Below are 26750 nucleotides of genomic sequence, written 5' to 3' on the forward strand. Positions count from 1 at the left end.
TATGTATTTGCTAATTTACTCACTTCAGGTGGTTCCTATTTTGTATCTATTTACCATGTGATTCCTCAACTTTGTCTTGTGCCTTTAGATTTTGAGGGAAGATCTCAGTCTGCAGCACACTGTAGTAGCAAACTCACTCTGTAGATAAGGCTACAGCAATCTTCATGCCTCACCCTCTCAAGTGCTGAGAATTACATATGCAGTCCACCATATAATGCCTTTACCATATTATTTTAACACATATTTTTGTTTATGTTGTTTAATATAATTTCTCATTAAATATAGCTACTTACATTATTTAAGGTAATTTTATTGGACAACCATTTTGTAAGCAATAAATCCTGTACAGAAACAGCAGTCTAAAATCAGTGGTTATAGATTGTTTTCCCTCTGGCATTGAGGCTCATTGATTATTAATGAAAGGAAATTTGTTAGTTCTCTAGCCTACACTTTCTGCCAACACAGTGTCTTCTTCCTCCTCTTCTCCTCTTCCTCCCTCCCCTCTCATTCCCAGAAACCTCCTTCCACAGAGATCTTTCTAGTGTGTTTTTATAGCACTTATTGCTTATCTATTTCAGAACACCTAATGCAAAAATAGAAGGTTGATTTACATGTTTTCTTCCTAAATACTGTATCTCAAGTATCTAGCAGACCAGAATACCAGAGAAACTTAAAATGAAGCTTCTTAATGAATTCTGGTTAGTGAGTATCTTAATGAGACACCATAAAAGTACCCTAGGTTTGACATCAGCAGGGGCATGTGGCAAGAAACATTTTGAATGAAAGTTGTATGTTAATTCTACTTCTCAATGCCCCTTTGAAAGAACAGTTTCTTATTCCTACATTTTATTTGCTGTGCTGAGTTTCAGAACTGAGTGTGTGTGGTACCAGTACATCAGGTGCAATATATTTTCTGTACTGAGAGTCATAAAGATAATGCAGTGGAAATGAGTCTTTCCTGGAAGGTTGAAAAACAAATACAGAAGTGGAGAAATACCACTAATTTGATATTTGAAAGACAAAACCTAGTCAATGTTTTCACTGATGTCTATTAAAATGAACAAGATGCAACTTACTGGTAGTGGCAGAAGCAGAGATTGGAAGGCAATGCATTGTAGCTAAGCTCCCACTCTGCTTTGTGTTAATTAATTTCCTAGGGTATTTTTTTCCTCTCTCTCTGTAATGAAACAAATGTACAGAGACTGACTGAGCTGGGAAATGGAAAGATCACAAGTGTGGTAACAGTGAAATATTTTGCCTTTCCATAAAAGTAGAATTGGCTGACACATACAGAGGCTGGAGCACTTGGGATTCTACATTACACAGCACAGCATGTATGTAGACAACATAGCTGCTACTGATAATTAAATGTGCCCTGCTTAGTACATTAAAGGCTCTCAAGTCTGCCCCTTTCTCTGACAAATGAGGCCATGTCTCTAGGCAAAAGTCTGAATCTGGCTTCAAAATCCTAGAGAACAATGACTCTCCACTTTGCAGGTACGTTTCCTGAAATGGTCCTTAGTTTTGAATCTCTAGTACTTGCATTTCAGTTTCCCCTATGAAACTTCAATTCCCACTGTTGTCAGCAGAAGCAGTTGCTCAGTGTGGTACAACAAGCCTGATGGATGGCTTTAATTCACAGGTCCCTGACTGCCTTTACAATTGCTGAAGTCCTGGAGAAAACTGACCACCCCATACAGTAATTAAGTGCCTCTGTGACTTCTGCCTCAATGGCCTGGAGGTCTGGGAATTGATGCCACAAAAAAGTTATGGAAGCATATACTTATCATGCTTTCTTTGATACCAGATTTTACTGACATGTTGGGGGAAGTATTAAGGTAACAGAATTACATCCCAGTTGACTACAAGTTCCCATTTGTCATGATTCTTTATAAAATTCAAATTAACCATAAAATTTAATTTGCATACATAAGATGGGGTGTGCCTTTTTAAAAAGGCTCCATCTTTTATACCTTTTTTACTCTCCTTTATTTAAGATTCTTTTTTCTTTATTATTATTGATTTTGCTTATACTTATTCTTATATTTTTGAAATTACAATATAATCACATTTGTCTTTTCCTTTCCTCCCTCCCAACCCTTCCATGCACCCATCCTTTTTCTCTTTCAAATACATTGTCTCTTATATATATATATATATATATATATATATATGTAACATTCTCCATATGTATAATGTTATACACACACACACACACACACACACACACACACACACACACACACATATATATATGGCTATATATATATATATATATATATATATATATATATATATTCAGGTGTGAGAATTAGTTATTGTATAACCAACATGTGTCTTGTTCCCTAGGGAAGATTGATTCTCCCTCAGCAATAAATTCTTTGTTGCCTGTAGTTCTTGGTGTAGGGCTGAGACTTTATGAACTTTCCTGCTGTCCTTTTAGTATGTCTATTGTCCTTGATTTTGAGACACCCCTGGATTTCCTAGAACTTACTATTTAGACCAGAGGGCCCTTAAACTCACAGAGATCTGTCTGTCTCTACCTCACAAGTTATGCTATTAAAGGTGTGATATCACATCCAACCTTGTTATTGCTCTTTACAAATTATTTTCCTTATATTTTATTACTTATTGTTACAGATATCATTGTTCCTAGTTATTTAAAAAATTCCAGAAAAGGAATGAACTATTGGGTAGGAAAAGTTAATGCCAAAGCCCACTATTACTGCTCGATTCAGTCTATTTTTTTTATATATCTAAGGTGTGTTTTTTATAAAGATTTATTAATTATATTTAAGTACACTGTAGCTATCTTCAGACACACTAGAAGAGGACATCAAAGCTTATTATAGATGGTTGTGAGCCACCATGTGGTTACTGGAAGTTGAACTCAGGACCTTTGGAAGAGCAGACAGGGCTCTTAACCACTGAGCTACCTCTCCAGCCCCATTGTTCATTCTAATTGAAGAAAGTTACATACAAATTCTCTGGGCTACCCATCCTATTTTTTTCAGAGAAAAAAATTTAAATTTGAACAAATATGATTCTTTTCTGAATATAGAGCTCCAATATGTTAAGTTAGTGTGGCCACAGGAGATATAGAGTCATCTGCCCCTTGAATTATACATTTTTTATTCAGTTAAAATTAATGGTGGGACCTCAGGAGACTTTTCCCCTTGCAGTCTCATGGAGATGAACAGTGGCAGTGAGGTTATAAGTGCAATGTCATGTCCAGAAAATGTGATGTCTTTTTTACAGCAGACAAAAACCTTCAGCTTTTCCATTTTTCACACCCTCTCCCACAGTGTTGAGTCTCTCTCTCTCTCTCTCTCTCTCTCTCTCTCTCTCTCTCTCTCTCTCTCACACACACACACACACACACACACACACACACACACACACCACACACAAAACAAGGACAGTTTTGAAGAGATGCTCTGAAAGGGGATTTAGTTGGAAAAAGTGAGTTAATAGGTAATTGGGGAATGAAAATGATCAATATTCATATATATAGTATATGTGTATGCATGCATGTATGTATAGAAGTATTTCATAATAAAAATAAATTTAAATAATTAAGACTTGTAAATAGACTCCCAATTGTCATCAATAGTAGCTGTGTTTGCACACTTTTTGGCCTGTACTCAATATGTATTATTCCCCAACTGAAACTTTCAAGTCTCTTCATTATTCCTGCAAATGGAACTTAATTCTCAGTATATACAATTTTCAAGCAGCTAAAAGCTCTTCACTGAAAAAGTCAAGAGCTACATAGGCCATAAATCAAGATACTCAAAATTACTAATTTTCAACAACCTAAAATATTTTGTTAACTACAGTGAAATATGTTTGCAATCAAATAGAAAATTTGAAAATGGATCTATTATAAGCCTGATGTCCTCAGTGTATTTATGTATTTATATATGTGTGTATATTTGTATGTAAGAGTTAATCAATAATAATTAAAGAAAAAGTCAAGAACTTAGAAGAAATAAAAAAAATAAATGACATTAACCACTTATTCAAGGTTTCTTAGATGATGAGAAGAACTAGGATTTCAGCTAGACAAGTGAATGAAAAGCCAAGAAAAACTTTAAAACATAAAATTATGAGAGTTATTTGAAAATACACAAACCTGGTTTTCCTACTTAAAATAATTCATGATATTCACTAAATGGAATCTTCATAAATTTTGTGATGATTAGCTATGAGTTGACTTTTTAAAACTGCTCTAATACATTTGTTGTTCCTAAAGAATCTGATAGAATATTTTGCTTATATTGAGCAAAACTGAAGTATAAAATATTAAGCATTAGGGTTACCTTTTATCAAGAATTTCTGTATTGTTTGATCCATGTGGCAATGAGAGTACAAGTTTCAGTGCTTGTTCATGTTTATCATGAGGTGTGTTCCTTCACGTACCAGCAGGAAGCAACTTGTCATTATTATAAAGGAGATTTTAGGTTTTGGTTTTGGTTTCAGAAATTATTTTAAAAATCAAATCAGTCCTTGACTGTTAACAAATATTTTATTGTATTACAGAAAATGCTAAAAGTACATGAACTCTTTTTTTCTTCTTGGAGTGTAGAAAGTTAGATTTATAAAGGAATGGGGAGATGCAATCTATGCCCATTTTTTCACAGATGGAGGAACAAAGACTTGGATTCAGAAAATGTTTTGCCTAAATCACACAACTACTCAAAAGGGCACCCAATAATTAAATCTATTTTAATATATTTTATTTGCAGAATTTATGATCTTCTTTTTATAATCAATAGATTTTTTTACACCACACAGTTACAAAACTTTATAATAGTTAGACCCTGTATGAAGAAATTGTAATTCTACAGACAACTATTTGCTACAACTAATGCCAGGGTCATTAAGTGTTTGTTATAACCAAAAAGCAAGCAAATCTCATTGGGATTTTGTAGGTATTCTGCATGAATACTGTTTTAAATTCACCTTTGCTGGACTTCCAATCAGTTCCAAAATGGCTCATTTTACATTTCTAGTGACAACTTATTTCTCCTAAATATATCTTGAGATATTAAGTAATCTCTACTTCTTGTGTAGAGGCCACTAACATTTGATTGCATGCTTTCCTCTACACTTTAGCATATCTAACTGTGAAGATGTCATACTATGGTTTACAAATTTCCAGTACAATGACTTCTTTACATTTTATTAGTGGGGAAGTTATAGGGGCATTTAATTTTTCTTCCTTGAAAAAACATTCAAGGGCTAGAGCAATAATTCCAAGCATTTAATTATCTTACAAAAGACACAAATTCAGATCCCAACATTGAAAATTAGGTCATTTATAACTTCCTATATCTTCAACTCTAAGAAACCTTCATTGTTTCCTCAGGTACTAAATTTCCTGTACACAGACAGACACAGAGACAAATAAGCATGCATACACAACATTAAAACAAATCTTTAAACATTTATATATTCATGGTTGTAGACTAAATTATTAAACATTTTAATAGAAAATTTTATATATATATATATATATTATGTATAGTTACTTCTTCTATGTATTTAACTTTATTCCTGATTTTAAATAGAAAAATAGTATGTGGTACACATTAATGTCAAGGGAACTTATTTGAAACAAAGGGTAAGAAACTGGATTGCTTCCTGGTTGCTATCCCAATATAACTATACAAAGAAATCATAAAGTTAGAGTCCAGAAAACTAAAAATCGCTATTAAAAATGGGACATAGAGTTAAACTAAGAGTTCTCAACTGAAGAATATTGCATGGCCAAGAAGCACCTAAAGAAATGTTCAACAACCTTAGTCATCAGGGAAATGCAAATCAAAACAACTCTGAGATTCCACTTCACACCAGTCAGAATGGCTAAGACCAAAAGCTCAGGTGATAGTAGATGCTGGCAAGGATGTGGAGAAAGAGGAACACTCCTCCATTGTTGGTTTGATTGCAAACTGGTATAACCACTCTGGAAATCAATCTGGCTGTTCCTCAGAAAACTGGACATAATACTACCTGAGGACCCAGCTATATCACTCCAGGGAATATACCCAAAAGATGCTACAACATATAACAAAGACACATGCTCCACTATGTTTGTAGCAGCCTTATTTATAATAGCCAGAAGCTGGAAAGAACCCAGATGTCCTTCAACAAAGGAATAGATGGAGAAAATATGGAACATGTACACAATGGAATACTATTCAGCTATTAAAAACAATGACTTCATGAAATTCTTAGGAAAATGGATAGAAGTAGAAAATATTATCCGAGTGAGGTAACCCAACCACAAAAGAACACACATGATATGCACTCACATATAAGTGGATATTAGCTCAAAGGTTCATTAATAGCCAAGAAACAGTTTACAGACCACATATAGCTCAAGAAGAAGAAAGACTACAGTGTGGATGCTTCAGTCCTTCTTAGATGGGAGAACAAAAAAAACTCACAGGAAGAAATACAGAGACAAAGTATGGAGCAGAGACTGAGGGAAAGGTCATCCAGAGACGACACTACCCAAGGATCCATCCAATATACAGTCACCATACACAGACAATATTGTGGATGCCAAGAAGTACATGCTGGCCAGGAGCCTGATATAGCTGTCTCCCGAGAGGCTCAGTCAGAGTCTGACAAATGCAGAGGCGAATGCTAGCAGTCAACCATTGAACTATGAATAGGGTCCCCATTGGAAGAGTTAGTGAAAGGATTGAAGGATCTGAAGGGATTTGCAACTCTATAAGAAAAACAAAACCAGCTCTTTGCCTGCTTTTTCTTACCTCTCTAGGAAGTCATTCCTTTGCTGGCATTGCAGCCTACTTCTGAAGACCAGCTGAGACATCCAGCCTTGGGACTGAACAATTACTGGATTTTCGGAACTTCTGTACAGAGGCAGCCATTGTTGGAGTAGCTGGACCACAGTTTAGAGAGAGATAACATTCTATAAATTCTGTTTTAGGGAGGGGTCAAGTCTGCATGTCCATCTTGTAGCAGAACTTGTCCAATTGAGTCTCTCACATGGTACTGGTTTTGAAGTGTTCATGAAGAGCAGCTGAAGCTTGGAATTGTGTGGCATCATCAGAGGTTCCTTGAGGAGAGGGCATTGATGAATATGCAGCTCCAGTTGTAGTAGAAACTCCTTTATATTGGAATTGCCAAGATCATGGAGTTGCCAAGGACAATGACAGTTGATTTGATATCAATATAGAGAACATCAATAGTAATCATATTTAAGTTCAATATAACAAAATAATAATCCAGACCCGCGGATCCCAGCCCGCAGCAACTCTCTGCTCCCAAACCCCGTGGGAGAGAGACCTCACCGCCTGACCAGATGGGCACTCCCGAGGCTGCAGAGCGGAGGAGACCACCAACACTGCCCACCCCTGCCCACATCCCTGGCCCAAGAGGAATCTGTATAAGGCCTCTGGGTTCCCGTAGGGGACGGCCCAGGAGCAGCAGGACCCCTGCGCATGAGACACCGCCGGAACCTGAAGGAAACAGACCGGATAAACAGTTCTCTACACCCAAATCCCGTGGGAGGGAGAGCTAAACCTTCAGAGAGGCAGACACGCCTGGGAAACCAGAAGAGACTGCACTCTGCACACACATCTCGGACGCCAGAGGAAAACACCAAACGCCATCTGGAACCCTAGTGCACGGAAGTTCCCGGGAAGGGCGGCACAGATCTTCCTAGTTGCTGCCGCCGAAGAGAGCTGTGGGCAGCACCCCGCGAACAAACTTGAGCCTCAGGACCACAGGTAAGACCAACTTTTCTGCTGCAAGTGACCTGCCTGGTGAACTCAAGACACAGGCCCACAGGAACAGCTGAAGACCTGTAGAGAGGAAAAACTACACGCCCGAAAGCAGAACACTCTGTCCCCATAATTGGCTGAAATAAAACAGGAAAACAGGTCTACAGCACTCCTGACACACAGGCTTATAGGACAGTCTAGGACTGTCAGAAATAGCAGAACAAAGTAACACTAGAGATAATCTGATGGCGAGAGGCAAGCACAGGAACCCAAGCAACAGAAACCAAGACTACATGGCATCATCGGAGCCCAATTCTCCCACTAAAATAAACATGGAGTATCCAAACACACCAGAAAAGCAAGATCTAGTTTCAAAATCATATTTGATCATGATGCTGGAGGACTTCAAGAAAGACGTAAAGAACTCCCTTAGAGAAACACAGGAAAACATTAATAAACAAGGAGAAGCCTACAGAGAGGAATCGCAAAAATCCCTGAAAGAATTCCAGGAAAACACAATCAAACAATTGAAGGAATTAAAAATGGAAATAGAAGCAATCAAGAAAGAACACATGGAAACAACCCTGGATATAGAAAACCAAAAGAAGAGACAAGGAGCTGTAGATACAAGCTTCACCAACAGAATACAAGAGATGGAAGAGAGAATCTCCGGAGAAGAAGATTCCATAGAAATCATTGACTCAACTGTCAAAGATAATGTAAAGCGGAAAAAGCTACTGTTCCAAAACATACAGGAAATCCAGGACTCAATGAGAAGATGAAACCTAAGGATAATAGGTATAGAAGAGAGTGAAGACTCCCAGCTCAAAGGACCAGTAAATATCTTCAACAAAATCATAGAAGAAAACTTCCCTAACCTAAAAAAAGAGATACCCATAGGCATACAAGAAGCCCACAGAACTCCAAATAGATTGGACCAGAAAAGAAACACCTCCCGTCACATAATAGTCAAAACACCAAACGCACAAAATAAAGAAAGAATATTAAAAGCAGTAAGGGAAAAAGGTCAAGTAACATATAAAGGCAGGCCTATCAGAATCACACCAGACTTCTCGCCAGAAACTATGAAGGCCAGAAGATCCTGGACTGATGTCATACAGACCCTAAGAGAACACAAATGCCAGCCCAGGTTACTGTATCCTGCAAAACTCTCAATTAACATAGATGGAGAAACCAAGATATTCCATGACAAAACCAAATTTACACAATATCTTTCTACAAATCCAGCACTACAAAGGATAATAAATGGTAAAGCCCAACATAAGGAGGCAAGCTATACCCTAGAAGAAGCAAGAAACTAATCGTCTTGGCAACAAAACAAAGAGAATGAAAGCACACAAACATAACCTCACATCCAAATATGAATATAACAGGAAGCAATAATCACTATTCCTTAATATCTCTCAACATCAATGGCCTCAACTCCCCAATAAAAAGACATAGATTAACAAACTGGATACGCAACGAGGACCCTGCATTCTGCTGCCTACAGGAAACACACCTCAGAGACAAAGACAGACACTACCTCAGAGTGAAAGGCTGGAAAACAACTTTCCAAGCAAATGGTCAGAAGAAGCAAGCTGGAGTAGCCATTCTAATATCAAATAAAATCAATTTTCAATTAAAAGTCATCAAAAAAGATAAGGAAGGACACTTCATATTCATCAAAGGAAAAATCCACCAAGATGAACTCTCAATCCTAAATATCTATGCCCCAAATACAAGGGCACCTACATACGTAAAAGAAACCTTACTAAAACTCAAAACACACATTGCACCTCACACAATAATAGTGGGAGATTTCAACACCCCACTCTCATCAATGCACAGATCATGGAAACAGAAATTAAACAGAGACGTAGACAGACTAAGAGAAGTCATGAGCCAAATGGACTTAACGGATATTTATAGAACATTCTATCCTAAAGCAAAAAGGATATACCTTCTTCTCAGCTCCTCATGGTACTTTCTCCAAAATTGACCATATAATTGGTCAAAAAACGGGCCTCAGCAGGTATAGAAAGATAGAAATAATCCCATGCGTGCTATTAGACCACCACGGCCTAAAACTGGTCTTCAATAACAATAAGGGAAGAATGCCCACATATACGTGGAAATTGAACAATGCTCTACTCAATGATAACCTGGTCAAGGAAGAAATAAAGAAAGAAATTAAAAACATTTTAGAATTTAATGAAAATGAAGGTACAACATACCCAAACTTATGGGACACAATGAAAGCTCTGCTAAGAGGAAAACTCATAGCGCTGAGTGCCTGCAGAAAGAAACAGGAAAGAGCATATGTCAGCAGATTGACAGCACACCTAAAAGCTCTAGAGCAAAAAGAAGCAAATACACCCAGGAGGAGTATAAGGCAGGAAATAATCAAACTCAGAGCTGAAATCAACCAAGTAGAAACAAAAAGGATCATAGAAAGAATCAAGAGAACCAAAAGTTGGTTCTTTGAGAAAATCAACAAGATAGATAAACCCTTAGCCAGACTAACGAGAGGACCCAGAGAGTGTGTCCAAATTAACAAAATCAGAAATGAAAAGGGAGACATAACTACAGATTCAGAGGAAATTCAAAAAATCATCAGATCTTACTATAAAAGCCTATATTCAACAAAACTTGAAAATCTACAGGAAATGGACAATTTCCTAGACAAATACCAGGTACTGAAGTTAAATCAGGAACAGATAAACCAGTTAAACAACCCCATAACTCCTAAGGAAATAGAAGCAGTCATTAAAGGTCTCCCAACCAAAAAGAGCCCAGGTCCAGACGGGTTTAGTACAGAATTCTATCAAACCTACATAGAAGACCTCATACCAATATTATCCAAACTATTCCACAAATTTGAAACAGATGGATCACTCCCGAATTCCTTCTATGAAGCCACAAGTACTCTTATACCTAAACCACACAAAGACCCAACAAAAAAAGAGAACTTCAGACCAATTTCCCTTACGAATATCGATGCAAAAATACTCAATAAAATTCTGGCAAACCGAATCCAAGAGCACATCAAAACAATCATCCACCATGATCAAGTAGGCTTCATCCCAGGCATGCAGGGATGGTTTAATATACGGAAAACCATCAACGTGTTCCATTATATAAACAAACTGAAAGAACAAAACCACATGATCATTTCATTAGATGCTGAGAAAGCATTTGACAAAATTCAACACCCCTTCATGATAAAACTCCTGGAAAGAATAGGAATTCAAAGCCCATACCTAAACATAGTAAAAGCCATATACAGCAAACCAGTTGCTAAAATTAAACTAAATGGAGAGAAACTTGAAGCAATCCCACTGAAATCAGGGACTAGAGAAGGCTGCCCACTCTCTCCCTACTTATTCAATATAGTTCTGGAAGTTCTAGCCAGAGCAATCAGATAACAGAAGGAGGTCAAGGGGATACAGATTGGAAAAGAAGAATTCAAAATATCACTATTTGTAGATGATATGATAGTTTATTTAAGTGATCCCAAAAATTCCACCAGAGAACTACTAAAGCTGATAAACAACTTCAGCAAAGTGGCTGGGTATAAAATTAACTCAAATAAATCAGTAGCCTTCCTCTACACAAAAGAGAAACAAGCCAAGAAAGAAATTAGGGAAACGACACCCTTCATAATAGTCCCAAATAATATAAAGTACCTCGGAGTGACTTTAACCAAGCAAGTAAAAGATCTCTACAATAAGAACTTCAAGACTCTGAAGAAAGAAATTGAAGAAGCCCTCAGAAGATGGAAAGATCTCCCATGCTCATGGATTGGCAGGATTAATATAGTAAAAATGGCCATTTTACCAGAAGCGATCTACAGATTCAGTGCAATCCCCATCAAAATACCAATCCAATTCTTCAAAGAGTTAGACAGAACAATTTGCAAATTCATCTGGAATAACAAAAAACCCGGGATAGCTAAAACTATCCTCAACAATAAAAGGAGTTCAAGGGGAATCACTATCCCTGAACTCAAGCAGTATTACAGAGCAATAGTGATAAAAACTGCATGGTATTGGTACAGAGACAGACAGATAGACCAATTGAATAGAATTGAAGACCCAGAAATGAACCCACACACCTATGGTCACTTGATTTTTGACAAAGGAGCCAAAACCATTCAATGGAAAAAAGATAGCATTTTCAGCAAATGGTGCTGGTTCAACTGGAGGTCAACATGTAGAAGAATGCAGATTGATCCATGCTTATCACCCTGTACAAAGCTTAAGTCCAAGTGGATCAAGGACCTCCACATCAAACCTGATACACTCAATCTAATAGAAGAAAAACTAGGGAAGCATCTGGAACACATGGGCACTGGAAAAAATTTCCTGAACAAAACACCAATGGCTTATGCTCTAAGATCAAGAATCGACAAATGGGATCTCATAAAACTGCAAAGCTTCTGTAAGGCAAAGGACACTGTGGTTAGGACAAATCGGCAACCAACAGATTGGGAAAAGATCTTTACCAATCCTACAACAGATAGAGGCCTTATATCCAAAATATACAAAGAACTCAAGAAGTTAGACCACAGGGAGACAAATAACCCTATTAAAAAATGGGGTTCAGAGCTAAACAAAGAATTCACAGCTGAGGAATGCCGCATGGCTGAGAAACACCTAAAGAAATGTTCAACATCTTTAGACATAAGGGAAATGCAAATCAAAACAACCCTGAGATTTCACCTCACACCAGTGAGAATGGCTAACATCAAAAACTCAGGTGACAGCAGATGCTGGCAAGGATGCGGAGAAAGAGGAACACTCCTCCATTGTTGGTGGGATTGCAAACTGGTACAACCATTCTGGAAATCAGTCTGGAGGTTCCTCAGAAAATTGGACATTGAAGTGCCTGAGGATCCAGCTATACCTTTCTTGGGCATATACCCAAAGATGCCCCAACATATAAAAAAGACACGTGCTCCACTATGTTCATCGCAGCCTTATTTATAATAGCCAGAAGCTGGAAAGAACCCAGATGCCCTTCAACAGAGGAATGGATACAGAAAATGTGGTACATCTACACAATGGAATATTACTCAGCTATCAAAAACAACGAGTTTATGAAATTCGTAGGCAAATGGTTGGAACTGGAAAATATCATCCTGAGTGAGCTAACCCAATCACAGAAAGACATACATGGTATGCACTCACTGATAAATGGCCATTAGCCCAAATGCTTGAATTACCCTAGATGCCTAGAACAAATGAAACTCAAGATGGATGATCAAAATGTGAATGCTTCACTCCTTCTTTAAATGAGGAAAAAGAATACCCTTGGCAGGGAAGAGAGAGGCAAAGATTAAAACAGAGACTGAAGGAACACCCATTCAGAGCCTGCCCCACATCTGGCCCATACATATACAGCCACCCAATTAGACAAGATGGATGAAGCAAAGAAGTGCAGACCGACAGGAGCCGGATGTAGATCGCGCCTGAGAGACACAGCCAGAATACAGCAAATACAGAGGTGAATGCCAGCAGCAAACCACTGAACTGAGAATAGGACCCCCGTTGAAGGAATCAGAGAAAGAACTGGAAGAGCTTGAAGGGGCTCGAGACCCCATATGTACAACAATGCCAAGCAACCAGAGCTTCCAGGGACTAAGCCACTACCTAAAGACTGTACATGGACTGACCCTGGACTCTGACCTCATAGGTAGCAATGAATATCCTAGTAAGAGCACCAGTGGAAAGGGAAGCCCTGGGTCCTGCTAAGACTGAACCCGAAGTGAACTAGACTGTTGGGGGGAGGGCGGCAATGGGGGGAGGGTTGGGAGGGGAACACCCATAAGGAAGGGGGGAGGGGGATGTTTGCCCGGAAACCAAAGAATTATTATTAAGTATTAAATAAAGTAAAAAAAATAATATTCCTGGACAGAAAAAAAAAAGAAAAACAAAACCAACCATCCAGAGCTCTCAGGAACTAAACCACCACCCAAAGAGTACACGTGGACAGACCTATGGTTCCAGCTGCATATGTAGCAAAAGATGGTCTTGTCTGGCATCAATGTAGGGGAGGCCTTTGGTCCTGTGAAGGCTGGAACTCCCAATATAGGGGAAGGCCAGGAGGGTGGGAAGAAGGGAGGGAGTTGGGAGCAGAGGGAGGGGAGTTGGGACAGGGCTTTGCTTGAGGGGAAAGTAGGAAAGGTGATAACATTTGAAATGTAAATAAAGAAATTATCCAATTAAAGAAAAATATAAAAAAAGAAAAATAATACATGTTATACATTAATATCAAGACAACTTACTTAAAACAAAGGCTAAGAATCTGGATTTTTTTCTGGTTATCATCCCAATGTAAACATAATTTATAAATTTTAGTTAGCTTCAAAAATTAAATGAAGAATAATTTTATAACACGGTATTATATAGATAGGAATTCTTATGAACAGATTTGTCTATGGGCTCTCAATAAGTTGAGGAAAAAGTGGAGACTTTGACCTAGGTACAAATGCTTTATTCTACTTCTGAGGAACCAAGTGATATATTGTTAAATTTATATTTAAATATCAAATTCTAAATAATTGGTAATTTCAGTGAAGTTTAGGTCTTACAGTGCTAATTTTGAATTAGTGTTCAAAACTCAATTAATGTTAGACCCTTGCTAATTATTACTTTCCATCAGGATCACACCATATATGAAAGGTCAGATTTTTTAGTCAATAGCTTATATACTTATAATGGAAAAGAAGAGAGACAATAGGATAAAACATTATTGAAAATCATTGGAGATAAAATTAGATTATACATTTAAGCAATAAAAGATTTGAGTTTAAGTCATAGTTTTTTCTTTACTTAAACCATTAATTTGTGTATATGAGTAAAACAAAAAGTTGTCATTCAGTGTCATTTAAAAATATGAGTGTTTCATATACAGAAAAATTACCATTTTCATATATAATTCTATAGGTTCTAGCAAATCCATGGCATCCTAAAGCCAAGTACATTGTTAATGCATAAAACCATTTTATTACACCTCTAAGTATGCCTTCCCTTCCCTTTAATATTTATCTCTCAACCATGGTCCTGATGAAACAATTATTTCTTAGTAGTCTCTTTAATTTCAGTTTTCCATTAATTATTTGGGGATTTAGTGATCTGTCCCATAAACATATAGAGTTGGTTTGCTCTGTCAAATTATAGCAGCTGATTACTTTTTAAAGAGACATTTTTAAAAACGTATTTATTTATTTTATTTATATGAGCACACTAGCTGTCTTCAGACATAGCAGAAGAAGGCATCAGATCCTATTACAGATGGTTGTGAGCCACCATGTAGTTGTTTGAAATTGAACTCAGGACCTCTGGAGGAGCAGTCAGTGCTCTTAAATTCTGAACCATCTCTCCAGCCCAAAGAAACTTTGTTTGAAAAGACCTTTATTATTATGCATTCTCAAATTAGGTGAATGATAAAGTGCTATGTCAAATTCTCGCCAGATTTTATGTTGACAGTGACTTTATTACAAACAACAGTGACCACTGGCCTGCCCAACTGATACATCTCAAGTGCATCCCTTTAGTTTTCAGTTCCCAAATTTCTAATAATACTGAGTTACAGTTAGTGTGTCGTATGAAATGTTTCCTTTAATATTTAAGTTTTTTTTTATTTTGTGGTGTGTGGGAAGATTGGAGGTGGTGGTGGTGGTGGTAGTGGTTGTGGTGGTGGTGAAGGTGGATGGAGGTGGTGGTTATGGTGGTGGTAGTGGTGGTGGTGGTGGTGTGAGGTTTTACAGATGAGTACCTCTGGAGGCTTGAATAGGTCTTAAAAGTTAGAAAAGTCAATGCCATTCGTAGTTAGATCTCTCTTATTCTCCACATCCTGCTTGTGGGTCAGATGTAAACTTTATTGGTCCAGAGCTGTTTCTACCTGCCAGTGGTCATGTATTTACCCTCTGAAACTGTAAGTCAATAAATAAACTATATTTTTCTGTAAGTTTCCTTGGTCATTTTGTCCCTTCATAGTAATGGAAAAGTAAATAAAATGTATTGTGTTAGAGATGTTTCATTTAGGGTAAAACATTCTAGCGTTTCTTATTTTTTTGCACTTTGATCAGCAAGGGTCTTTTTGTTAATCATCATCTACTGTATAAAGACAATTCTCTAATGAGGGTGAAGAGATGAACTAATCTACATAATTATAAGTCTTTCGGAGTAAGTTTAATGCTACTTACATTTAGTAGAATAACTCTAGGTTCTCCTAGAACACCTATGTCTTGCCTATTTACAGGTATTACTTGGCCCCAGTAGGAGTGTCGGTTATGAGTTTTAACTCATGGAGCCTTAAATCCAATCAGAAAGTAGTTATTCCTATAGCATTCAAGGAACTGTTTCACCAATGGGACTATCTTGCCAGGATTGTTGTAATTGTAGCTCTCATTTTTCCCAGAGAAGTAAAACTTGGGAATACTGTTCCCCTATATTAGTGTGCATAGAATCTTTCATCACTATGACTAGTCAACAGAGATGAAGCTACCAGGTCAGGATCAGTGGCATGTATCCACAATCTTTGACTCTAGTATGTGGTGTCCAAGCAATAAGGGCTTACCGTCATAATCTGAAGGATATCCAAGAACATTGGCAGTATCTATAATGTTTTTGACCCATTTGGATTAAGACGCACAAACTCTACATTTTAATTGGTTGCTGGTTCTCTACTAGTCTCCAATTGTTACAAAATGAGTTTCCTTGATGAGCGATGAAGCACTTATCTCTGTGTATGAGTACAATTGTTTAAAGATTGTTGTTAGGGGTTATTCTAGTTTGGAAAATTAGTGGTTGTAAATTGTCCTCCAGTAATCATGACTTTACTAGGACTGAAGAGTGAGCCAGCTTAGGAAGTCTATTGGACCTCCCCGACTAAGAGCTCCTTTTGAGGTAACCTATCTGTGGCACAGAAATTTTATTTTCATTATCCTAATGTGTCTTACAGAAACATTATTTTTCTTTTATAGAATTTTTATTGTTTTAATTATAGATGTATATATTAAAGAATGTTCTACATCAGTATGTTTCCAGAGTATGTTTTTGAAAAGATTTTATGTAAATGTAACTTTTATTTGCCATCTGTAATTGTCCTCTTGGAGGACTGCTAAATAAGCCCACCCTTTCTAGTTCGTTCTGAACTATAGCTGGCTGGTTCAACTCAGCTATTTTTGGCTCAAAACTCCTCTCCAATATGAGTGATTCAATCCTGCTTCTTTCTCCTTCTGACTGAATAGCTCTGCTTGGCCACAAATGAACTCTAGCAATCTGTTCTAATCTTCTGCCTCTTTCTCATTCTCTGGCTCCTTCTGTTTTCCCCTTCAACCTGCTTCTGTAAAACTGGATCAGTTAAACGGCCTCCTCTCTCTGTCTCTGTATCTGTCTCTGTATCTATCTCTGTCACTTTTTTCTCTGTCTCTGTTCTCGTTCTCTCTCTCTCTCTCTCTCTCTCTCTCTCTCTCTCTCTCTCTCTCTCTCTCTCTCTCTCTCTCTCTCTCTCTCTCTCGTTGCCTATGTTTCCAATCTGTTCCCTTGAAAGTTAGATGTATTCTATCTCTAATCCATTTTGTCAAATCTTCCTGCTTTGTCATTTGTCTACTTATCAATTGGACATTGGATTAAAGGCATATAAACTAAGGGCTTGTGTATATTCTAGTCAGAGCATACTGTAATCCAGGGCATGTCTATATTGTGATTGGATCACAAAGACCTAGAGATCTTCAGATGCGACCCCTTGCCAAAGTAACCATCTTGTTGGATTAAAATACTGTTAGCCATCCCTCCCCATATTCTCTTCTCTAATGTGCCCTCTATCTCCAAACCTATATGCTATTTTCTGTTCTATTATTCTATTTTAGCCCTTCATCTACTCTATTTTTACACACTTTTTTGAAATATGCACCTTTTTCCTAAGTTCCTTAATAATTTCCTGGCCCCTTTGGATATTCCAAGTATAGTACATACATCCAAAACTTCAAACTAACATCCACCTATGAGAGAAAAAATTCAGTATTTGTCTTTCTAAATCTGAGTTATCTCACTAAGACTGATTTTTCTAGCTCCATCAATTTACTAGTAAATTTTTATAATTTCATTTTACTTACTAGCTGAATAATATCCCATTTTGCATGTTTTACCATATATATGTTGTCTATTTATTAATTGATAGACATCTACGAGGTTTCCATTTTATAGCTATTATTGATAAAGCAGCAAAGACATTGGTGAGCATGTTATCTCTACTGTAGGTTATAGAGTGTATTGGATGAATTCCCGAGAACTGTAGAGCAGGATCATGTGGTAAATCTACTTCAAGGTTTTTTTTTAAGTAATGAGACGAATGTGTAAGTTGAAAATATGTTCTCTATTGTTTGCTATACTTTTACTTCTTTCAACTTGGTTATCTCTGAAACAGTAGATATTCCTCTAGTAAAGCAATGTAGTATTTTATTTTATAGATTTATTTAAAGCATTTGCTGACTTTTGGGTGTTTTTTTGTTTTGTTTTGTTTTTGTTTTTTGAGACGGGGTTTCTTTGTGCAATTGCTCTGGCTATCTTGGAACTTTCTCTGTAAACCAAACTAACCTCAAACTCACAGAGAACTGCCTGCCTCTGCCTAACAAGTGCTGGGATTAAAGGCACACACAACTTCCTGGCTGGAGATATTTGAAAGAAATATTGCCTGAATGTTCATATCTGCTTTCCTTCCAAAATCATTGTTCTGTAATTTCTTTTTTTAAATAAAAGAACTTTAAAAATAGGTTAAAACAGTTTAAGACATTGTACATTTGAATATGTATGTTTGTGCATAATTTTTTCAGGAGTGAATTTTGTATTAGTTTAATCCCCTATAGACTTTGGTAAAGAAATTCAATAGGCTGTAAAGATTATTTGTTTGCTGACTGGCTGACACAGTAAGAGAGTACAGCTTGAGAGCTTTACCATTAAATCCCTGCATTCTTGATAATGGTCTATTGGAAACTGTCTTTTGGGAAATGGCAATTGTATGAGTAAATATAGAAAATATGAGAAAAGCAGGATGGCCTAAGAAAGCATTATGCAGAATATGAAGACATGTAGGTATAAAGATAAAGTTTGGAGGACTTGAAAACAGGAACAGAAGAATACACTATCAGAATAGATAAAAAGACTGAGCAAAAGTATTGACATACAATTGAAGGAAACAGATCTCTTCTGCTGAGGTCATCAATGAAGGAAAGAGTATATATACCTTGTTCATCTTATAACTGATAATATATACCACTGATCATCTATATTTTTATCCCCAGTCCTATCACAAGTGAGGTTATATTGTCTGTTTTTATGATTTGAAAAAACAAAGTGCCATTTTGTATCCTTTTGATCTGTCATTGGCTAATTTCACTTAATATAATTCTCTCCATGTTTAACCATGGCTCAACTGTGTTCTGAGTAACACTCCTATTTCTGAGACAGGTTTAACTGTACCATTTAAGAATTCCTGGTACTTTCTACTGCCTATCAGGGTACTATAATTGAATTATGCCTAGGGGCATCTTCTTTTCTTCCTTATGCCCATGAACACCAAGTAGAATATCTAATATGTGTGAAAATTACAAATAAAGTCTCATTTTACTACAGAGCATAGTGCTGATTCATAGATAATGTTCTGAAGACAATGGTATAAGTATTTTAAGAGGGAAATTTTTCCTACAGCACCATTGAATTACAGTTAAAAAATAAATATATGCATTTCCATGTGCAAAGTGGTTATCTGATTAACATTTATATAGAGTATATAAATTTTTACCACAAGTGAGTTAGTTAGCATACTTATCACCTCATATAGTTAGCATTTGTGAGTGTGCATAAGTACAAAATGAAAAAAAATCAAATTCTTTTAGATCAGATTTCATGCATAAATTTAATTTTTAATTATAATCATTATGTTGTACATTAGGTCTATATACCTTATATCCCTCTTATAACTGAAAATTTGCAGCCATGACTGTCTATTTTATTCAAAATCTCATCATAGACATTATTGTATTATCTGTTTTCAAGAATTGAAATATTTTAGATATTTATATAAAGGGAATATTTTTGATGTGTTTTAGGTCTGTTATTACCTATTTGAGTTGGTGTAATTCTCACCATATTTGCCAAAGCTTTGGTACTTTTCAAGACCTTTTTGTTTTGAAGACTGAGTAATATTCTCATGTATCTATGCTTCATATTTTCACCTCATCGTTGAGTTAAATCAGCTTATTAGAACTAACTTTAAGTTTAAAATATATTTTCAGTGGTATATAATATAAATTTGTATGCATTAATGGAATCACTTTATATTAATTTACATTGTATGATGTTCAAACATACTATTTTTATTAATGATTTTTATGATAAAAACTTTCATTATTTGTCTTCCTAATTTTATTGCATCAGAAATTTGTTTTTATACTTGTGACCTAAAAGCGACATTGACAATTAATTTTCCACATTATACCATTCTCCCTAAACCTCCCCACCTTTGGTGAGCATACTTCCTCTTCTTAATTTCTATGAGATAAAAATGGCCAGATAATCAAGTTTTTTTGGTGCCTGTGAAATTGTATTTATGTGCTTACTTTCCTCTCTAGCTGTATTGTGACTCGTAACAGACTTTTATCCATTTTTGTAGATAACTAATTTTCTACATGTTTGTCTGTATACTCAGTGCATGACAAGGCCTTTATGCATTTCTTAGTTGTTGAAAATATCTTTTTTTTCCATTCCTTGGTTACTGAGATTAGTGCTGCAAAACACACTGAAACATAATTGTCTCTTAAACATACTGATTTCATTTTGTTTGCATGTATACTCAAGATTGAGATTATCAGATCATGTGTGAGTCCTAAGTTTTATTTCTAGGAACCTTCAGACTGTTTTCTCACATGTCCTTGCTAATTTATACTAGTTTCAACAGGAAGCAATGGTTCCTTTCTCTGTTTCTGCCCCAGTACTTGTCATATATACTCTTTTTGATAGTCTATGCTTATAAGAATGAAGTAAATATCTTACTTGTAGCTTTGATTTTCATTCCATGATGATTAGTGACCTTGGGCATTTTCTTCATGTACATCCTGGGTATTTGTTTACATTCTTTGGAGAAATAAATGTTTATATCTGTTTACCATTTAACTTGAGTTCTTTATTTTTATCTTATAAATATTTGTATTATTATCCATGCATTTCATACACCAATCATGTATTTTAAGCTGATAGCAGACATATACTCTACAAATAGTTCTGTCCACTCTCAGCAATACCTCTTCACTTTTTATTCTGTTCACTGTTTCTTTCATTACTCAGAAGGTTTTAGTTTTACACAATGCCATTTGCCTATTATTGTCATTTCCTCTGCTCTGTCCTATTGTACTCATTCCCTGATCTTTTTGAAAAAAAAACATTGCCTATTCTTCTGAGATAATTTACACTAGTGGCTTGAAACTCCCCCTCATTTATATCTTTATTTCCTTTTCTAGGTTATGAATTTTTTTTTATTCTTGCCAGAGTAAACATTCTATCTCTTTGGTACTTCCAAGGGTGGCTTAAACCACAGTAACCTAAGTATTCACCATAAAAATGTCTCAGAGTTTGATAAGGTTTAATCATCCTTTCTAATCTTATTATTTTTATTTTATTTTGTGAAATACAGTTTCACTGTGGATCTCCGTCCTAAATTTTCTTTGTAGACCAGACTGACATCAAAGTCATGGAAATTCAACTTCTTTGACTCCCAAGTACTAGTATAGAAGGTATGTTCCACTATGCCTTGGCTGCTTCATCAGTTATAGTCTTTTCTCCTCCGACTGAAAAACTTTCTATCTCTGTGTTTTGAGTAATTTAAAATAGTCTAAATTTGAATACATAGATTTTTCTATTCTATTTGCGCTATCCTGTTATTAATATCTTCCACTGTGTTTTATATTTTTGAATAAATTATTCAAGTAATTCATTCTAATTTAAGCATTGTTCCATGTTATGGGGAAAAGAAACACAAAAGGATATTTGGGCAACACAAATTTGTCTTGATAGGAAGTAAGAGGCCATCAAATTGGTGAGGGAAAGAAAGGTGTGTGGATCTGTATAGAGCTGGAGGAAGTAGAGGAGGCATGGCTACTATGATGAAAGCATGCTAAAGGAAATTGTCAAAGAACTAGTAATTATTTCATTTTTGTTAGTATTCTGTTAAAAGAATTGTTTCTTTTATTTCTTCAAGATCATCAAATGTACTTAAGTCAACTGTTTTAAATTCTTAGAGCCTTCTCTCATATAGATTACTTCTTTGTCAGGTATGACCATGTATTTAGACTAATTTGGGTTTCCTTAAATTTTTTGATGGTAAAGTAAACCTGTTGGATCATGATGTCATCTGAACACTAAACAATTCGATTCATCATAGTTTTCATAATCTAAATCTGTTTGTATTTATGTTTCCTTAAATTCTAGGTAGAATGTATACATTCTGAGCCTACAAATATTTATACTATTTGTACTAAAATGCACATAAATCTAGATTTCAAATGTCTTTATATGTTCCATTGCTGTTTTAGTACCGGAGGACAAACCAACCCCAGTTTTATCCCTAGTATTCTATTCTCCAGAAAGATACACAAAAATGCAAATAAAAGAGAATCTTCTTCATACAAGCTATTATCTGGGGGCAAGGTAGGTCTGGGGGTCTCTTCTGAAGTTATTAGCTGATTTGAGGAGAGTCAATATGAATGGACTAGACCCAGGTTTCTATGTCAAATCTGTGGCCAAGATCCATCATATACTCATTGAACTCATGGATCATGAAGATATGCACAACATTGAATAAACAGCAAGGCACACAGTTTTTATGCTTTCTATTATGGAGGTGGCCATTGACTCAGACTGCTATACCTAGCTATAGGTGATGCTAACTGAAATAGAGATCTAATATAATTGGACCACTTGTCTTTTGACATTTCAGAGTGTATCCGTAGAGAAACCCAATGAAAGGTCCAGGTTGGGGCTTCACCAGCTTTACATTAACTTCTACAAAAACTCTGTGTTCACTACTTTAAACTATCCCCAAGGGAATGAAGCCATATAACATGATGTGACTCTCAAGAGTGCTGCAAGGAGACCTTTGACTACTTGGAATAATGTTAAGATTGTCCTTGACACAGAACGTGCATAGTTTTCAAAGTACACAAAGTCCCAGATTGCATTTAAAATGATGCAGGCTACTAAAGACACTACAACTAGTTCATACTCTTCTACTTTATGTCACAATAATTCTAAAGCTCTATTATTAATCACTATTATGAATGTCGAGCTGGAATTTGAGGATGTAGGTTCTAGATAGTCCCTTAATGATGAAACTACTAATAAATTTGTTGCTACTTGAAAATCAAAGTCCTTGGACCTTCACAGTCATTAAAAGACTGGGGTCTGTTTTCCAGACCCATTCCTCAAGTCACACTAACACATATAAATTTCAGATTAACTCTACAAATACGCAAGTCTTTATCTGATGCCAGATTTGCTTCAGAAGCTCTGCTTGCAAGCTCCAGCCCTTAGTTTCTACTGGGTGCTTGATCTCACTAAGGTATTCTGACACTGGGCTATGAGAAAACCCCTTTATCTGTCATCCATCCCTGCTCTATATAGTGTGTGAAAGTTATGTGTTCTGCACTGGGGATCGGGATAGGAAAATGCTGATGAAGTTGGTCTTCTTAGTATCTATTCTAATTAGTTGCAGGATTTCAGTCTATAGGGATTGGTCTGGTGGTGAGAGTATTGGAGCTTGTCCAAACACTGGAAATTGTTTTGGAAAGTCTGCTAAGTCTGGCACTGGATTTCATGTCTGGTCCTGGTGTTAATTCTCTCTCACACTCCCAAACAGGAGGTATTTTCTTCTTCTTGGACTACTTGAAGATGACTGTGATTTGGGAGAATTTTCTGCACTCTCAGTGCCTTTTTATGTTGTTACATTTAAAATATGCCCTATGGTCTCTGAACCTAGCTCTTTTCTTATATGAAAGCTTGCTACCATGATAGCTGTTTAAGTTGACATGCCTTTGCATGGGTAAATGATTGAAAATTACCTCACTTAGTTACTGCCTTCTTGTTTTACCTATTTCATGGATTTCTGTTAGAATCTTCTAACATTTACTGTTCAGTAGTAGAGATCATTGTTTCCTTAAAACAAGTACTTTGAATTCTCTACTCAAGAGTTACCTATTATTTATTAAAATATGATTGGGTTCTGGTGCTTATTTTGAATGTCAATGTTTACTGAAAAAATTAGGTTGGTAGCACAAAATGTCTTGGAATTAAACACAAAGAACTTAACATTTGGAAACGCATAGGTAACTATTTCTATTCTTTACTCTCCAGCTTCTGTACTTATTTTATTCTTCATACTCTTACTTGGATGTGTTTTTAACATAGAAATTCAACCAGGCTGCTTATTTTCTTTGAATCTATGATCTTTTATATTATTTATACACTAAGTGGTACCTATTTTAATTGGCATCAATTTTAGAGATCCTGTGATCAGTATCCTGTAATTGTTTCAATTTGAGTGACAGTCTAAATCCAACCTTGTTTCCAACATACAATTTGAATGTTTTTCACAATAAAAAATATAGCATCTAAGTCTCATTTTGGGGCCAGTCACAGCCCAAATGCCTCATCCATGGGATAACCCCTATTGGATTATTTCAGATTGTATTTCATACATAGATACATTTGAGTGTAATGTCCATTTTAAAAATATCAAATATTGAAAAATGTGATATAGCACATGCTTTAGTTTTTCTTGCTGCTTCCATCAATGATTTATGTGATATTTATGTATTTTTGTTTTTATGTATTATAGTTTGTGTTTTCCAGTTAGAATTTCATTATGTATGCTGAAGTTTCCTTGAATTCAAAATTTTCAATCTCTGCCTTCTACACTGGGGTTGCAAATGTGTACACCATGCCCTGGAATAATTTATATAATGAAAAACTAGATGTGAGATTAATCATTAGTAGAATATATATATATATATATATGTATATATATATATACACATATATATTCCTTTTGGCATTTGTATTGTATTAAGTGAAAATACTATATATAATAGCTTTTGTTGTTTTCAATTCCTTGAGATTCTCTATTAAGCAGTTATATTATATCAATAGAAGAAGTTTAGATTTTCCTTTCCAATCTATGATTTTTGTTGCTGCTTCTTCATTATGGTACTCCCTTGCATATTGTTTACTTGATTAGGCAAAGAACGTATTACCTTCCTTAAAATCATTGAAGTAAAATATCCAGTTACCCACCCAAGCTCAGCAGACAGACACTGGATAAAAAAAATCACAACTTTTTAAGTGAATTTTTGATTAGAAAAGAAAAGGTACAGAAACCACTAACTTCTGAGTACACTGATTATAGAAGAGATCTTTGCTATATGAGAACAATTCAAGAAGACCTAGAAAATGTCTTATTTATAAAATGGAGATACTAACAGAGCTCAAAGGAAAACAAACAACTGGACAAATATATGTTGAACAAAAGTAGGCAAATCTTCATATTTAGTGAAACAATACTTTATATCTTACCTCATGTAGAATGTCAAAATTAATTCATAACGAATTTTTGACAAGGGAACAAACACAGTCAGAATTTCAACAAATAACGAAAATCGGGTTTCAAAGAAGCCAAAAGAAATACTGGAGTTCAGAACACAATTACTGAATAAGAAAACTTGCTAGAGAGGTAGACTAGGATAGCACATATACTAGAAGAAAGGATCCATAAATCTAAAGGCAAGATATTTGAAATAAGTCCGGTGAGATAATAATAAAATTAGATCAGTTTAAAGGTGTAAAAAAACTGAAAAGAATTGTAGGGTAGAATAAAACAGTCGGTATAGAAATAAGATAATAACTAAGGATGAAAAGCTGATTAAAAGAAGCAGTATCTGATGTGAAAACTGATCATTGGAAAGAATGTTTCCAAAAAGCCCTTTATTGGATGCCCAGGACTACGCTCATGACCCCATATTTTTAAAAAAAAGTAACTTGAAATTTTTCAAAATACAAAGAAGAAATTAAGTATCTTAAAACATAAAAGAAAATAACACCAAAATTTCCACAGCAAGATATTTTATAAACAAATTGTCAAAATTTAAAAACAAAGAGTCGTATAGAAACTAAGAATATTTGTTACATGCAAATATTTACAGTAGTTAGGAATGGTTTTCTCTGTAAAAACATTAAAATGACAAGAAGGGAAGTATGATGACTTATTTAAGGTAATTAATATAAAGACTGTCAATCAAGAATATAACTAGCAAAACTTCTTTCAAGAGAGAGAGAGAGAGAGAGAGAGAGAAAGAGAGAGAGATAGATCCTCGGACAAACTCCAAAACAAATCATGATCACCCAGGCTTCCATAAAAGAAATGCTTTATGTGGAAATAAAATTAGCATAAGAGATACCTGAAAATAGTAAAGCATGAAATTCATTGAGTTTCTAATCTGGCACCTGTCATAGAGATCCCTCCAAACAATACATATATTGTTATTGCTTGTGGTTTTCCTCCAGAACTTTATGGTAGGATATTACTGTTGTGCAAATACACAGTTGATCCTTGGATCTGAGAATATATATAAATAAAGTTGGTAGTAGCCTAAAGGTTTCCTCCCTACTCCCTTTCATAGTACAGAAAGTGCTATGCAGGCTGCTGAGGGAAAAGGTCATTGACATTTACCTAGCTGTAAATCTATAAGTAACAATAATAATGATCCTGGCAAGTTATGCTCACTGGAACACATGTAGCCTGAATATTGCTACCCTTTCTTATTGGATTTAAGGCCCTCTTTAGAGGAAGTAACATATACCAGTTACTTTACATCTGGTTACAAGCTAGGGAATGGGCAAGAGAATCACAGATTGTATCAGAGATCATATTACTATTAAT

Source organism: Rattus norvegicus, chromosome X, assembly GCF_021556685.1.
Source record: "Rattus norvegicus strain SHRSP/BbbUtx chromosome X, alternate assembly SHRSP_T2T, whole genome shotgun sequence".
NCBI classification, from domain to species: Eukaryota; Metazoa; Chordata; class Mammalia; order Rodentia; family Muridae; genus Rattus; species Rattus norvegicus.